The following is a 7,332-nucleotide window of genomic DNA, read 5'->3' as shown; positions in this document are numbered from 1 at the left end:
CATTTTTAAAAATAGTAAGATATATACAGCCATGTTTCTGGTGTACAATTGTTTTACTTCATTTTATGCTTTAAATATAATATTGCAAAGCTGGCAAAATAAGGAACTATCTTCTAGCTAATCTAGTGCACCTGATAGCAACCACTGGAACCTTTTAAAACCTGCTACAGACTTTCACTCTCCCTGGGTCTATGAGAGTAGTAAAACCTGCAGGAATTATTCAGAAAGGCTAAGCTTACAAATTCCAGGATAGCATGATGATCTGGCAGCTTGGCATGTCTTAGAACTTTTGGTATAACATGTACATGCATAGAGTGAGTGCTCAGAAATGATACTGCTTTTTGGGGGGAGGGTAACCTTTGTAGATACCTATTATTAGTTTTCAGCCACTAGTTCTAGAAGAAGGGACAGAAATGGCAATTGGAGTAGGGCAACTGGATGAAATGCCAACATGCTAAGAAAACTCTTGCAGTGGGCTAGACTCTGCTTTTCATACTCAAGCTCTTTAGTAAGGTCTGAAAATCATAGTAGTAGTAGTGTAGTGAAGGATCTGGTTCCACTTCCAGCCAGATTCTACATGGCTTAATCGTTCTGGAAAACATAGGTAACACACTTCATTTTGAGTTACCTCCCAATTTTAATTAGGCTGCCCTCCCATTCCATTGATTAGAACCCATCAGAAGTAAATTAGAATAAAAAGATTTTAGACCTCAGCTTACTGATTGCAAGTTTACTATAGACTACAGAGCTGGGGAGAGTTTATGTATGCCAAAATATTACACTGATCTACAGATTATTAACATTCCATGGTAATTCCAGAGTTTGGTAAGATAATATCTGTTTATACCCTCATCTCTTTCTCCCTACCCTCCATCTGTTATTTCTGATAGGCATGACAAGACACAGGGGATTTGGTTCAGCTTCACCCTTGCTTCACACCAATCTTTAACACATCCTCTAGTCTTCTCTGCTTCCTGCCTGTCATATGCATTATAAGTATTTAGGTGATCAAAAGATATTTTTTGATCAGTCTAGATCACAGCTTAGCTGGAAACCTATTAGGTCATCTTAGATGAGTCATTGTCTCTCTGCAATATATTATCATAGTACTTTTGTCTAGTGCCAGTAAAATGTTGATAGGGATGCCTATCACTGGGGAGAACATTTGAAAACATGGGCACTGTCACTGAGAAACCTCTTTTCAGAACGGGAAATTTTTATTACAGTATATGTATTTTTAAATGCTTTTTGCAAATTTAGAATGACAGTATTATCCATTTGTCTGTCCATCCATTTCACCCCTCCATCCTTTGGATGCAATTTGCCTTTTAAAGTATTGTCCTTGCTATTTGTGTTAAAATTACTACATTTCCTGCAACTCCCTGAATAGAGGGAAGTTGTTACAGAGCAGGACCACTGAAAGCAGAGATCAGAGAAGAGGAGATAACAGGGGAACCATTGGCTTGCTTCCAGAGGAGAAGTGGGATACTGAAAAACACCAACATTGATCCAAATTATGCAGTGTCAGAAAGGAATTAACTTCTGCTAAATTGTTGGCAGATGCTGGGAAAGCCTTTAGCCCAGGAGAGGTCAAAAAAGTCACACACCAAGCATTTCTATAAAAATAATTTATTTACAGAAAGCAAAAACAAAAGCAAAAACATATTTAAAGGACTTAGCTCTCATTGAGAGCTACCTGGCTTGCTACATGCCGGCAGAGAGGAAAAAAAGGAAGTGAGAAGACAAGTCCGGGCAGCTCCTCCCCTCCCCCAGGCTATTTGCATGAAGCACGTGAGAGGAGACAATCTAATACAACCCCTTCACCTGGCCAAATGATTAGGTATAATAGTAGCTTAATCTGTTAGTAGGAAAACCTCAACACTCCCCTTTTTACACTACAGATTAAGATGCATAACCAATCTTCTCTGACACCTTTATATGTCTTTCCATTCACATTACTTTACCATTATCTCCCCTTTGGTTCAACAGAAAGCTACCATTCTTCTTCCTGTGTTTTTCCAAACCTAGGTTATTATAATTCCAAGGCTTCTTAATGTGAAATGGCTTTTCATGCAGGCTTCAAAATCAAGCCTTTGTTTTTCTGTTGATGTGAACAGCAGCAAATCATCAACATAAATGCACAGATACATACAGCCTTGTTTGTCCTTCATATATACACAGGGATCTGCTTTTCCTTTTTCAAAACCAAAATTCTGCAGTTTTTCATCTACTTTTTGGTTCCAGGATCTAGCAGCTTGTTTTAACCCATATATTGACTTCTGCAGTTCACAGACTAGATTCTCCCCTTTTTCATAGCCAGGGGGTTGCTGCATGTATAATCTGTGGTCTAAATCACCATAGAGAAATGCAGTTTGAATGTCATAGTGGTTAACTGACATTCCCTTGAGTGCAGCAACTTTTAACAGTAATCTAATTGATTCACCTTTAGTAACTGGTGCAAAAGTCTTGTCAAAGTCTAAATCTTTCCTTTGAGTGAACCCTTTTGCAACCAACCTTGCTTTATATTTTTGGATTTTGCCATCAGCATCCCTTTTCAGTTTGAAAACCCACCTACAACCCAGACAGCGTTCATTGGGAGGTAGATTTACCAGTTTCCATGTTTTATTTTCTTTCAAGGATGCTAATTCCTGTTGCATGGCAGAATGCCAATTTTGTGCAATCTCAGGTGGTAAAGCATTCACTTGTTCTAAAGACTCAGGTTCTGTAAATATGTGAAAAGCCTTTACTGTTTCAGCGTGAAAACGTGATGGAGGAACGCCTTTATTACTCCTCTGAGATCTGCAAGGTAATACAGGGCTTAAATTTTGACTCCTATCATTTTCCTGAGAAGCATCTATCTCATCAGACAGATCTTCAGTTTGCTTTTCTGGTTTAATGTCCTCATCAGGCAAAAGATCACCATCAGCAAGTCCTTGCTGTTCTCTTGTGGTGGTCAGTTCAACTGGAGAGCTAGAATTTAATCTCCCCCAGTTTTGTTCAGCAAAAGAAGCGCTTTTGCTAATTATTAATTTCTCTCCCATTATGAACCTGTAGCTCCTCTGGCTTTGTTCATAGCCAACAAAGATGGCTTTCTTTGTTGTGGGGCCTCCTTTCCTTCTCTGCTGTTTTGGAATGTGAACCCATGCAGTGCTACCAAACACTCTAAGATGGCTTACCTTTGGTTTCACACCATAAAACAAATGGAATGGAGTGTCCTGAATCATAGAGTTATACAACCTGTTCTGAACATAAGTGGCAGTCGATATTGCCTCTCCCCAGAACTTAAAACATAACCGTGAATCTTTTAACATGCATTCCATCGCATTTTGCAAGGTTCTGCCCTTTCTTTCAGCAACACCATTTTGCTGAGGGGTGTACGGGTTAAAAAGAATTTGTTCTATCCCTTTTTCCACTAGGAACCTTCTGAATTTGTGAGAAAGGTATTCTCCTCCTCTATCACATTGGAGTGCAGATACAGGCCTAGGGAATTTTCCATTTGCCCATGTCACAAAACCTTTAAATTTCTCAAATGCCTCATCTTTATGTTTTAAGATGTAGATAAATGTGTATCTTGAGAAATCATCAATGATGGTCATTGCATACCTTGCTTGTCCAAGACTTGGAGCAAAAGGACCAATAATATCAGAGTGTACAATTTCCAAAGGTCTAGTTGTAACTCTGTCACTGTGCTTACTCACAGGAGCTTTTAGTGTTTTGCATTCTTTGCAAACTACACAGTCTAAGTATTTATCACAGGGTTTTATCTTTAGGTCAGCACACAGCTGTGGCATTTGTGCTATATACTTGAAATTAGCATGACCAAATCTCCTGTGCATCAGGTGTACACATTGGTCATGATATGGAGTGTTGCCAACTGCAGCCTTGCAGCTTGGCTTCCTTGCATTTTGCACAATGTACAAGGAGTCTTTTAACATACCAGTAGCACACAATTTCCCATTTTTACGTATCTCACAACCATTTTTCTTAAATGTTATGATATACCCTGTTGCAGCCAATTGTGCCACAGATAAAAGGTTTGATTGTAAATTTGGCACATACAACACACCTTTTACAGTTTCTCCTAAGCAGGATAAATACAAGTCCCCTTGTCCCATAATTTTGGTGACAGACCCATCAGCCAAAGATACACTTTGTCTTTCAGTTTTAGACAGTGACACAAAAGAGCTTTTACAATTACATAAATGACAACTGGCCCCAGAATCTAACACCCATACATCAGAATTACCCTTCTCAGCAACCTGTGCAATTTGGGTTGTCTGAAGAGCCTTCTTCTGTGTTGCCCTTGTGTTCTTCTGCTCTGTCTTTCTACCCTTGGGTCTCATGGCACAGTCTCTTTGCAAATGTCCAGCTGAACCACAAGTGAAGCATCTCTGGCTTGCTAGCGCTGTGCCCTCAGGTTCCTTTCCCTTCTTTTCCCTCATTTTCTGGTCTTGCAGCTTTCCAGAAGAGATGGGGGGGGATCTTTCCTCTCTCTTCTCCCATTCAGCGAGTAAGCGCTGTGTAACATACGATGGGGTGAGGTCTGCTTCAGGCATAGCCTCCAGGGTACAGATCAGCGTGTCCCATGTTGCATTTAGTGAGGACAGGAGGATATAGGATTTTGTGAGGTGTAAATTCCATTCCTCTCTCCTGCAACGCAACAAACAGCTGCTGAATATAATGCAGGTGCTCAGGAAGGCTATCTCCTTCTGCAAGGTAGGCTCTGTACAGCTTTTTCATCAGAGTAACTTTACTCCCTGCTGTTGCCTTTACATATAAGTCTCTCAAAGCGTCCCAAAGTTGCTTTGCAGACTGCATGCCTCGCACGTGGACTAGCTGATTGTCCTCAACTCCCAAGATAATGGTGGCTCTAGCCCGCTCATCCTGTCTCAGCCATTCAGCACTGGGATTTTGGGGGGTTTGCTCACCAACTGGCAGCCAAATATTCTCTCTGCGAAGATACATTTCCATCTTCAGGGCCCAATTCAAATAGTTGGTCTCTGATAGGCGCTCCAGAGGCATCGCTGAGGGCTGGGAGGCAGCCATGGCTTCTTCCTTCTTTTGCAAGTCACCTCAGCTAGCTTCTAAGTCCTGCAGACCGGTAATTGCTGGAAAATCTCCAGGTGGCTCCAAAGAAAATCTTCACAGGTCTTTGCTACCTGCCTTTAAATTGTGCATGAGGTGTGGAGCTGATCTCTCTTTTCTCTCTGGGTTTTACTGCGTTGTTTACTGGGCACATAACCTGTTGGCAGATGCTGGGAAAGCCTTTAGCCCAGGAGAGGTCAAAAAAGTCACACACCAAGCATTTCTATAAAAATAATTTATTTACAGAAAGCAAAAACAAAAGCAAAAACATATTTAAAGGACTTAGCTCTCATTGAGAGCTACCTGGCTTGCTACATGCCGGCAGAGAGAAAAAAAAGGAAGTGAGAAGACAAGTCCGGGCAGCTCCTCCCCTCCCCCAGGCTATTTGCATGAAGCACATGAGAGGAGACAATCTAATACAACCCCTTCACCTGGCCAAATGATTAGGTATAATAGTAGCTTAATCTGTTAGTAGGAAAACCTCAACATAAATGAAGCGGCAGAGTTGAATGTTTTGGTGAGCTGAGGTGAGGATTGTCTAGGTGTGTCCTAAAGAATCAAATGTCTTTCTTCTCAAAAGACTTCAGTTTGAATTCTGTTACTGGAATGGAAGCTGGCTTTGTTAGTCAGCAAATTAAATATGTGAACTAACAATAAGGTTGTCAAGAGAATGTCAGACAAAACAGCACTTAATGTCAAGCTAAGGAGGAAAGGCCAGTGTGATACACTAGGCTGTGACTCCGGACACCCCAAACAAATGTATGCATGAATCATAGTCACAACCTTCCCTCCCAGTTTCCTAATTCTCATTCTAAACCAGCCTTTCTCCTGGAGGAACCCTTGAAATATTTTCCAGGCTCAGGGAACCCTTGCACGCTCAGGCTCAAATATAGGCCAAAAGTTACAAAATTGTTATATTTGCTTTATGTGTAGGCCTGTCTATATGCATTAACAGTGTTCTTAAACTAAAAATAAAGAATGAAACTTACCTCTTTAATGTGAAGTTGCCCAAATTTGAAATAATTTTTAAATAAATTGTGATCTCCCAGGGAACCTCTAGTGACCTCTCGCGGAACCCTAGGGTTCTACTGAACCCTGGTTGAGAAACCCTGTTCTATGGAAACCAGAACTCAAGGTCAAGGGTGGGGTTGGCCCACTTGGTCCATAAATTTGCATATCATCATAGCATCCTTGCCATACTCCCTGTATCTCCCAGGCATGTGTGCACACAGAAAGTGTGGCTCCCAGCCACCAATAGATGGTTGCTCATTCCTGAACAAAGCAAAGCCATTTTCAGCCCTGGGAGATCTCTTTGCTTGGAGAATTTGGGGAATGCAGTCACAGCAATATTATATATGTATTGCAAGAGATTTTGTATCCTGAAGGGTGAGATCTAGCTCCCTATCCCTGTATACACCTACTTTGGAATACTTGGATGGTCAAAATAGAGATTGGGGTTGTACCCAAATTCCCTGCATAAGTCTGTCCATTTCAGAATTTGCTGCTATCTGTATATAGTAGCATTACAGAGGGTGAGTGCTTATGTCTTTAACAAGCTGCTTGGAGTTTAATTTTTGCAGTTAAAGTAATCACGGTCATCCTAACAAAATATAACATCTATATCTCATACACTGAACATTTCAGCAATAAAAAATTCTTGCTCAAAAAGGCTTTCATTTTCTTTGCTATGCCTATCTTACTAAACATTTTATACAGGAAGATGTTCTTTCCTTTTGCATCTTCTCCTAAAAGGTTATTGATTGTACACAGCAGCTTAGAAGGATGAGGAAATCCACCCTTCTTCCCTGCCCATGGAAAACTTAATGAAAGAGCCGGAATTTCGAAGGGCACCTTAGAACTTAATCTATTTTGGAAGACAATTCTAGAGGCATGAGGAAATAACAGGCAGAAGTGTTTTAAGCAAGAGGAAATCTAGGGACATGCAAGAAGACAAATTCAGTTGATGGGTTTAGATCTTCTTTGAAAGCATTTATTCTCAGTTGAACAAGTAGGGACTTACAACAATATGTTGCAATGTTCCTGTATCTCCTAGCAGGGTCAGAAGCATAAGCTTGTCGGTGTTATTGTGCAATTTGTAACAGGAAACTTTTTAAAAAAACTGAAAATTTTTCCTGTACTATATAGCTCTAAAGAGCTCAGATTTTAGGACTGCCTTGCATCTTATCCAGCGGGAGGTGGCAACCTCAAGCCACTGATTTGGAATGCCATTAAAGTGCATGTAATTTT

The sequence above is a fragment of the Candoia aspera genome, chromosome 2, assembly GCF_035149785.1.
Source record: "Candoia aspera isolate rCanAsp1 chromosome 2, rCanAsp1.hap2, whole genome shotgun sequence".
NCBI classification, from domain to species: Eukaryota; Metazoa; Chordata; class Lepidosauria; order Squamata; family Boidae; genus Candoia; species Candoia aspera.
The sequence above is the reverse complement of the archived record's forward strand: the minus strand, read 5'-3'. Positions refer to the sequence as shown.